The sequence below is a fragment of the Engraulis encrasicolus genome, chromosome 18, assembly GCF_034702125.1.
Source record: "Engraulis encrasicolus isolate BLACKSEA-1 chromosome 18, IST_EnEncr_1.0, whole genome shotgun sequence".
Taxonomy (NCBI): Eukaryota; Metazoa; Chordata; class Actinopteri; order Clupeiformes; family Engraulidae; genus Engraulis; species Engraulis encrasicolus.
The window spans coordinates 4,841,672-4,850,369 of record NC_085874.1 but is presented as its reverse complement, the minus strand read 5'-3'; the positions used below and the strand labels follow the sequence as shown (position 1 = coordinate 4,850,369).

Sequence of the window (8,698 nt, the reverse complement as noted above, 5' to 3'; positions counted from 1 at the left end):
TTTTTAGGCCGTTACTCATATGCGCACTAGCAAATATGTTTTGGTACGCACCTCATCCGCGGTAAAAAAAAAAAAAAAAGTCTACTGTCTGCAGTCTCGAAGGATAAACCATGATCACCACAAACGTTGACACATGTTGTTTGAAGGCTAATGCAACTGGTGCAAGATAGCCTAATCAAATTTGTTGTTAGTTTGGTATTCTTTAAATCTTATTTAGCCTACAAATGGTCAACAGATCATCTTCAAGTTAAGTGATTAGGCCTATTGTCTGGATTTCATCTGTTTTTGCCGATTTCGCCGTCATGCCTGCTAACTGATGCACAGAGGGGAAATAAACTTGTATGCGGTGTCCGTTTGGAATAAGGTGGGAGGAAGCTGACGAAATTAAGAAGTGGAGCTGGCCGGGAACTGCGTGCATTTAAGAAGTCACGCGAATGGATGCATGCTTTCAGTTTTTAACTTATATGCATCGGAATTGCCAATGAGAATTACGGGGGTGCGGGTCCATTCTGGGAGTTAACAGACGGCACAATTCCATAATGATGGAGGGAGGAGGAGAGAGCCAGGAGTTCAACTCGGTCGCTGTCGCGCTGACTGTCGTTAGATTTACAGTTGCGAGTGACATGTCTATTTTTAGGCATTCATGAGAAAACGGGACACATCGCGTCCCTTACCTGTTCAACACGGAACGCATGCTTTCACTACCACATACGGAAAGATTCCGTATTTCAAGGGACTGACACTACATTTCTGTCCTCTCATCATTAGCCTCAAGCCACGGCACTTGGAGCCACTTCTCGGAAAGTTTTGTTTTTTAAATCTCTGACTCAATTTTCTTTGCTGTTGACGAAACTCCAAAGAAACTGATTAGGCTACTGTTGTCTGTTTCTTTGGACATGTTTGACCATTCACCAACATAAACAGTCTGGTGAGATAGTCAGTACGCAAGTGCGCTGACCGAGGTGGCAGTACGCATTGGTAGTTTTTGGTGCGCATGCGCACCTGCGTACCAGTTATGTGCGCCCCTGCCTATAGAGTATTTAGAATTACAGTTGCCTTGTTTGCCGATTCTATTTTAACATTGTGTGTTGTTTTCAGGTAGGCAAGTCATGGAGTTGGCAGCGTCTGCTGGGATTGTCATCACAGACCGGGTCATCCAGCTGCTACACATGTACAGTGGAAATTGAATTAGGCTCTTCCCTCACTTGTACTGTTGTAAACCATCAAATGACCACTCTAGGTATACAAGACAGTGAGTTCAGTAATGGCTGGCACAGAGCATGCGCACCACAAGTTTGGAGCCAGCCAGGTCATACGTGTTGCACCTACCACAATTCCATTTCTTTGGTCTTCTGTGTTGAGCCTGTTTCAAAATGCGCCTGTACAACCACATGTGTATAGAATCTACACTACACTACTCCACCAAGATCTAGACATTACTGAAGAGTTGGAAATGTTATCATGGTCTGCTGACAGCTGTACAGAACATGTGTACTTAAATACCAGATGTGCCACTTTCATTAACGAGACTGTCTGCTCTGGGTTTGGGACAAAGCCTAATGAGGCAGCAGTCAACAACAGTCCTTACATTTGACATCAGTTACAAAACAACCTATGGTTTTAAGGTACTTCATGCTACTGGTTGTGAGCGAGGCTTTTTGTGACTGACTCTCCCTAATGACAGATTCATAGACATAATGGAACATGTAACACAGCATTAGTTCAGAATCTAACCATCATCCATTAGGAACAAAGAAGTGGAATCTTGTCACAATATCGAACCGAATATTGAACAAATGGTGTAAATAATGGTGTACACAAGTAATTGGAACATATGTAAATACAATTTTATTGTGAAAAGAAAACACTGTCTAATTTTTTTCAATGTACAGTAATGAAAGTGTAAATAATGACAAATAAGATATCAATTTATATATACACATTTTTTTCTTTTAAATATTGGTTACTGGCAATGCAAGAAACATAGCTTACAAAATGTAGCGTTCTTGGTGTTAGGTGATGTATTGTACAAAATGAAAACCCAAATGGTGACGCGCTCCTGAAATGTTGCAAGTTCTTTAAGGAAAATGCCTTGAAATCTTGTTCTAATATTTTGAAAGGCATGGAATCTGTGAGGGGATGTGCTCTATGGGTCCTCTATGCTGTCGTTTCTTCATACACCTCCTGGCGTCAGACACAGACAAAGGAAGTATAGAAGTATATTAGACAAACATTTCAGAAGGTTATGTGTGACAATTGTGGCTACATACAAGGTTTTGAACAAAAACAACAAGGGAATTGATTGCAACACATTTTAAAATATTTCTAGGTGACTTAAAGTTCATTAACAACAGGGTATGCTACTTACTCTGTGTACAGAGTATTTTCCACCCACATGTTGCATTACTGCCCTTGTACATCACTTTGATCAAAAGCGTCTGTCAACTGTAATGTTATGAGGAGTACAGTCTCTTGAGAAATTAATGTAGGTTTAGGTGGATAGTGGTGCAGGACAGCACATATACTTTTCAGTTACTCTTACTAAGAATTCAAACCTGTAACATTGGATACCTTCCGAGGCCACAGGTACAGGTGAGGTCAGCAAGGGTCCTATTTACCTTGATAATAGGTTCTCAGTCATTTCACATCCCCACCCTGATGAAAAAACTAATTGTTTACACAAATGGGTTTTACACCCCTTAACAATACGGCTTTGCTTGCTTCAGTAATGTACTCTTTGCCTTTGACCTAGCAATGGATGTAATAAATCAGACATACCTTATATAACCGTGGGTCTTGGGTCACCTAATAATGGAGAGAGCGATAGAGAGAAAAGACATCACCATTGATCAATTAACAATGGCACAGCGTGTGTGTGTGTGTGTGTGTGTGTGTGTGTGTGTGTCAGCTTATGACGTTGAGCACGATTAACTTTGGGTCGTCCGATCAACTAGGGATGGTCACCTACAACTTATCGAAGTGCTTAGCACACTCACGAATCGACTATTTGAATTGACCACAGCTGAAGTGTTTGAGAATACAATCGCGCACAATAACAACGGCAAAAGTGCGACGGCATGGTCCTCTCGTCGAACCGTAATGCAGTTTCCAAAGTAGAGGTGCTCCGATCACCATTTTTTGGGTCCGATCACCGATACCAATCACCAAAACTCTTTATCTGCCGATTACCGATCATTGCCGATCACAAAAATGATTTCCTATTTTTTTAATAGCCTATTAATTATCCTTATTGAATACCATTTCTGCCCATAAACCAATCAATCTTAATTTGCACATGTCTATTACAGTATTAGGCTATTATTATTATTATTATTATTATTATTATTATTATTATCTTTCAGAATAGTGTCGGTAATACAGTCTACAGTATTAATCAATGTATAAGTTATTGCATAGAATAACTAAACTATTTAAGATTGAATTGAAACTGAAACATTACATCAAATAGTCTTCCACATACGAGAAAAAAAACAACCTGTCGCTTTAAATGAGCAGCCTCGTGAGGAGAGCCCCTCCCCTCTCTGTCACCGTCCACAGTTGCAGTGCTCCACTACCGTTCTGAATCTCTCTCTCAAGTGTTAACCACATCTGTCGCCGTTTGGTGTTTCAGCGACTATCAAACTAATCGACTGACTGCCAATTACAACTTTGAAAACAATAATTGACATGTTTGTGCTGACAACGTGAAGTTGTCGCGTGCTGACCAAGACAACTACACAGGTTATAATGTAACATGGCTCACTGGCGAGTACTCAATCGCAAATTACATTGTCAGGTAAACGGCGCATGGATCGGAAAATCAGATCATTGTTGATGCAGATATGGTTATGAATGGTGGAAATGAAGGAGGGAATGGCGAAAAGTTATAGACAAGCTAAGATGCCTTCTTTTGGTGCAGTTGCAGATGTGCAGAGCCAGCGCCTACATGCAGCGCCAGGTGTAAAGGCATGAGGTTGCGTGAGGAATTTAATATCTCTCGATCGGTTTTTTGATCGGCACGTTTTTCTGATCACCGATCAGGCTATTTTTGGCCATTATCGGCCGGTCATGATCGGCAGCCGAGCAATCAGAACACCTCTATTCCAAAGTGTAGCCTATAATAGAACTTAAGACGCCCCATCCTGTCTCGTCTGACGTGAACAGCTCTTTATGACATCCAAGTTAATCAGACCCGAAGTTAATCGTGCACACCGGGAGTAGTTAATGCAATCCTGGTGTATATTTCTCTCATGGTAGGATATACAAAACGTATGGGACTGTAAACGATTTACTGTATTGTCATAGGTAAATTGGCATGCCTAACGGTGACCAGAACACAACCAATAATGCTAGTAGCAACTGCATGCTGTTGAGGCTGCATTGTTTTCATGTGGCTGGCAATTTTGTCTGAATAACATTTTATCGCTGGTCAATCATTTTCAGCGAAATACACATACTTGATTAAGTTTTATTCATCAATATATGTCACATTGGTTGTGCAGGCAAGCAGACGTCCATTTTGTCTGCAATATTTATCACCCCGTCAGAAACGGACAAACCCATGCCCGTGATGTGTTCACTAAAAGAAAATATAGCCATTTCAAGACATCTAACTTACCATATCTTTGTTGTGATTTATCTGATGCAAACGATGCTGGCACCAAATGAGTAGCCGGTCCTCCTTGGTCCTAGGGGCTGGTAGCATGTAACCTGGCTCTCACGTAGGTGGATTGTCAGGTAGCATGCCGCTGTTTGGACCCTGCAGAGTACTCGTGCACTATGTCGGATTGCCAACCAAAATCCACCGATGCCTTGTGTGTTTTGTAACCGTCAGTGGTCCGATGTCGGACACAGGTGGCATACCACAGGCGGCTTGCCGTTCAAATGCCACCAATGATCCACTATACACATGCTAGCTGGACTGGAACTACTGTCAACATGCTAACTGCTCTGTTGTGGCTTCTATCGCGCGTCGCAGACAACTACGTCACGGCCCGTTTCGATGTGATTGGTTGAAGTAGTACGTCACTGTTACCTAATTTCTCCAATCACGTTCGAGCTAGAACAGCAAGGTTACCACCAAAATTCCAGATGGATGACAATCCATCTGCGCGAGAGTCAGGTTAATAAATTCAGCTCATGCCGTAGATTGACCCAAATGTCCAAATATGATATGCGATTCCCTTTTGAAGTAGATTTTCAAAGTGAGACGCTACCGAAGACGTACCATAAATGAGACAGCAGTTCTGGCAGCAATTATTAGTAGGCCTACTCAACGTTAGGCTATACAGCTAAATAAGAGTGCAGACATATTTTATTTATTTTAATTGGTTTTATGCGAGTTTTAATAGGCTTCACAAGTTCTTCTTGACTACAAAAAGGAAACTCAGCTCTGTTGTTTAAGAAGTCAAATGGCTAGCGCAGTGGTTAAACTGTCCGACCCGAATTCTCAGGATCATTGGTTCAAATCCTCGTGGTAGCAACGTGATGATGAATCAACTAATTCTTAATTTCGCAGGGTAGCGTTCTGTGAAATCTGACCAAGTAAGCAATGAAGTTATCTGCGAGCCTGGTCTAGTGGTGAAGGTGGCAGAATTAGTGCAGGTGGATATGTCAGAAAAAAGAGGTTTAGGAACATTTCATATAGATTTTTCCAAATTATGTTTTTTATCAACTACAAACTCCATAGTCTTCAAATCCACCTGTTTCCATTTTTTTTCCGAAGTGGAAACGCCCAAAATCCAAGATGGCGGATATGCAGTCAGATTCTAACACAATTGAATGTAATGGAAGGAAACATGTCATATACATTTTTGGAATTGGTGTTTTTTAGCATCTCTTGGACCCCCTGAATACAAAACTACCTGATTCTATTTCCCCCCTTCATTTTTAGAACCAAAATCCAAGATGGCTGACATAACATATAGCAAAAATGACATATTTGGTGTTTTGAGGTCTCTAAAGTCAGTGTTTTTTTCTTGTAATTTTAATATTCTTGATGTATACAGGACCGTTCAGTCAGTCATTACATGAACCTTTTCAAAAATCATTTAAAATTTATAAAAATTCAACATGACATCTATAAAACGATTGCGTAAGCTTACCTCTCTATATGGCCAGCTGATGTGTCTCATCCCAAATCTGAGCTGGCCCCTTTGATAATTTGTGTTTTATATTTCTAGGACCCCCTCTGAAAACAAAACAATCTGTTTCCAATTTTTAGAAGCAAAATCCAAGATGGTCAACATTGTAGCAAAATATGAACATTTGGTATTTTCAGGTTTATTAAGCTATTGTGTTATTTTGTACGCCTATTGGTAATATTTTGATAGGCACATAACTGTCATTACATTAAATGTTTCGTCTCATAGGAAGAGCATCTGGAATTTGGGGTGACACACTGTAAATCTTGTGCGCACATGTCGGCTAGAAATTGGCTAGTTGCAAAAAGTTGGCCTGTTGCCTCCAACTAAACTCTCTCGACTGATCAGAAAGTAAAAGAAAATCCTATTAATTCATTTCATTGAACAACTGTAAAAAAAATAATGGGCAAGAGGACCACCTTCATGATGTGCAGCATCATTGAGGGAGCCAGTTTCTTTTCATTTTTATGTCAATTATTTTCATAAAAGATTCACACTTGTGCCACTTATACGGATCCGAATGATGCCAAAGGTCTCACAAAGGTCAGTGTATGATAGTGTGGCAATCAGCAGTCAGCGCACCTGCCAATCTTGCACCTGAAACACAGAGGACAGACCAAGGAACCAGCAGGGAGGACAGCCAAGCCCCCTTGAGTCATAACATATGGTAGTACTTTGGGTTTGGGTTCAAATAACAGAAGGCCTTGGTTCCAAGTCGTGTGAGCCCACTCTCCTCTTCTTCACTACACATGGCTTCAGAATTGGGATGACTTGCTATGAGGCCAACATAGGCATGCCAACCGGATGAGCCACAACAGACCCACAGAGACGTGATCTCAATGGATGCTACTGATGGGTGAAGCATAATATCAGACACCATGGATGATATAGGCCTAAGTAAGTTGGGAATTATATGAGGGACGTTCAGAGCGTGTGAAGCACATGAGTGGGCTTACCGTAGGTAAGACCATATCAGGGTATGACCCATCACTACAGTTGAGGATATTCTCTGACTGTCATGCCAGAGAGCCCAGTTCTATGAGCAGAGAGCATGGCAAGATTGTTGGCATTGGAGGAATGCAACATCCCGGATAGAACATACGGTTTCACAGCCTTCAGATAAGCTGAGGCCGACCTTGAAGCAACTTTGTAGCCCTTTGCCTCGATATAGGCAGCCAATCCAGTGAATGTGCATATTACTGTACAGGTAGCACTGCATAATAGGTAGGCCTACTGTACATGAAGTGACTCATAGCAATTGTTATTGGAACAATAATTTGGACCAGCATGGAATCCTCTGTGCTCGAATTCACAAATGAATGGCGTCAGAGTAGAGTAGAGTATCATTTATTGATTTATAGACCTGAAAGCAACATTAATGTTGATTTTGCTAAACAAAATGTCTTCCATCTTGGATTTTGTAATGGGCTTAGTTTATGTAATGGCTGACTTCACATTCATGTAACAAATATTACCAAAACAAGTCAACAATGGCTTTATAGACTTCAAAATATTAAATATGCCAATTTCGCCATAAATTATGTCAGCCATCTTGGATTTTGCCACAAAAAATGAAGGAAAACATTGAAAATAATTTGTTTTCTATTCAATGTTGCCCTGGAATTATAAAACAGTTCAATTGAACCTTAAAACGGCATTAATGGTGAAATTTCTACACACAATGGCAGCCATCTTGAATTTGCCACTAAATGTTCACGAAAAAAATGGAAACGGGTGGATTTGTATTCGGGGGGGGGTCCTAGAAGTAAAAAAAAACACCAAATGGAAAAATCTCTATGAAATGTTCCAAAACTTACATATCAACCTATACTAAATGCTACCTTTATCGTTGTGAGTTCGAATAGGCCTAGTGGATAATTGATATTTGTTAGAATATCTCGAATTAGGCCTACATTTCATTGATAGGCCTACAGTCGGTCCCCCTACAATGCACACCCTTTACCGAGGTAATGCCACGTCCTCCACCTCGGTACGTACCGGGCCTAGCTGCAGTGTACCCAAACAACCGCCGGGTGGCACTTGGGAGCGCTTGCTATACGCTTTACCACGTGGTAGTCTCTCTCTCTCTCTCTCTCTCTCTCTCTCTCTCTCTCTCTCTCTCTCTCTCTCTCACACACACACACACACACTTTCTCTTGCAATACACATTCAAGCGCAAATGGGTAGGCAACATTTATTACCATATGGAATATTTTAGACGATGTTGACGGCATATTAATTATGCTCATATTCACCCGCACGCACCGATTCAGCGGATAACAACATGCCTAATTCAATTGTGTGAGTTTAGGGGACACCACAGTTAAGACACAAAAGTTTGGGAACCACTGGCCTACAGCTTACCTATTGCAGCGCTCCCGTGTGAGCTTGGACGTCCAAAATGTTTATTACCATATGGAATATTTTAGACGATGCTGACGGCATATTAATATATGCTCATATTCACCAGCACGCACCGATTCAGCGGATAACAACATGCCTATAAATTGTGTGAGAAGTAGGAAGAGTCATAAAAAGAATAGTCTAAATAACGT

General features: G+C 41.0%; 1 long non-coding RNA gene across 1 annotated transcript; it reads right to left on the bottom strand.

Annotated features, from left to right (window-relative positions):
• Positions 1 to 1,044: 1,044 nt before the first annotated feature.
• On the bottom strand, positions 1,045 to 5,121 carry LOC134468353 (uncharacterized). The gene is made up of 3 exons (XR_010038768.1): positions 4,619 to 5,121; positions 2,779 to 2,805; positions 1,045 to 2,184 (listed from the first exon to the last, which is right to left on the bottom strand). It is a non-coding gene; the product is annotated as an uncharacterized LOC134468353 (long non-coding RNA).
• Between the last annotated feature and the right edge of the window lie 3,577 nt (positions 5,122 to 8,698).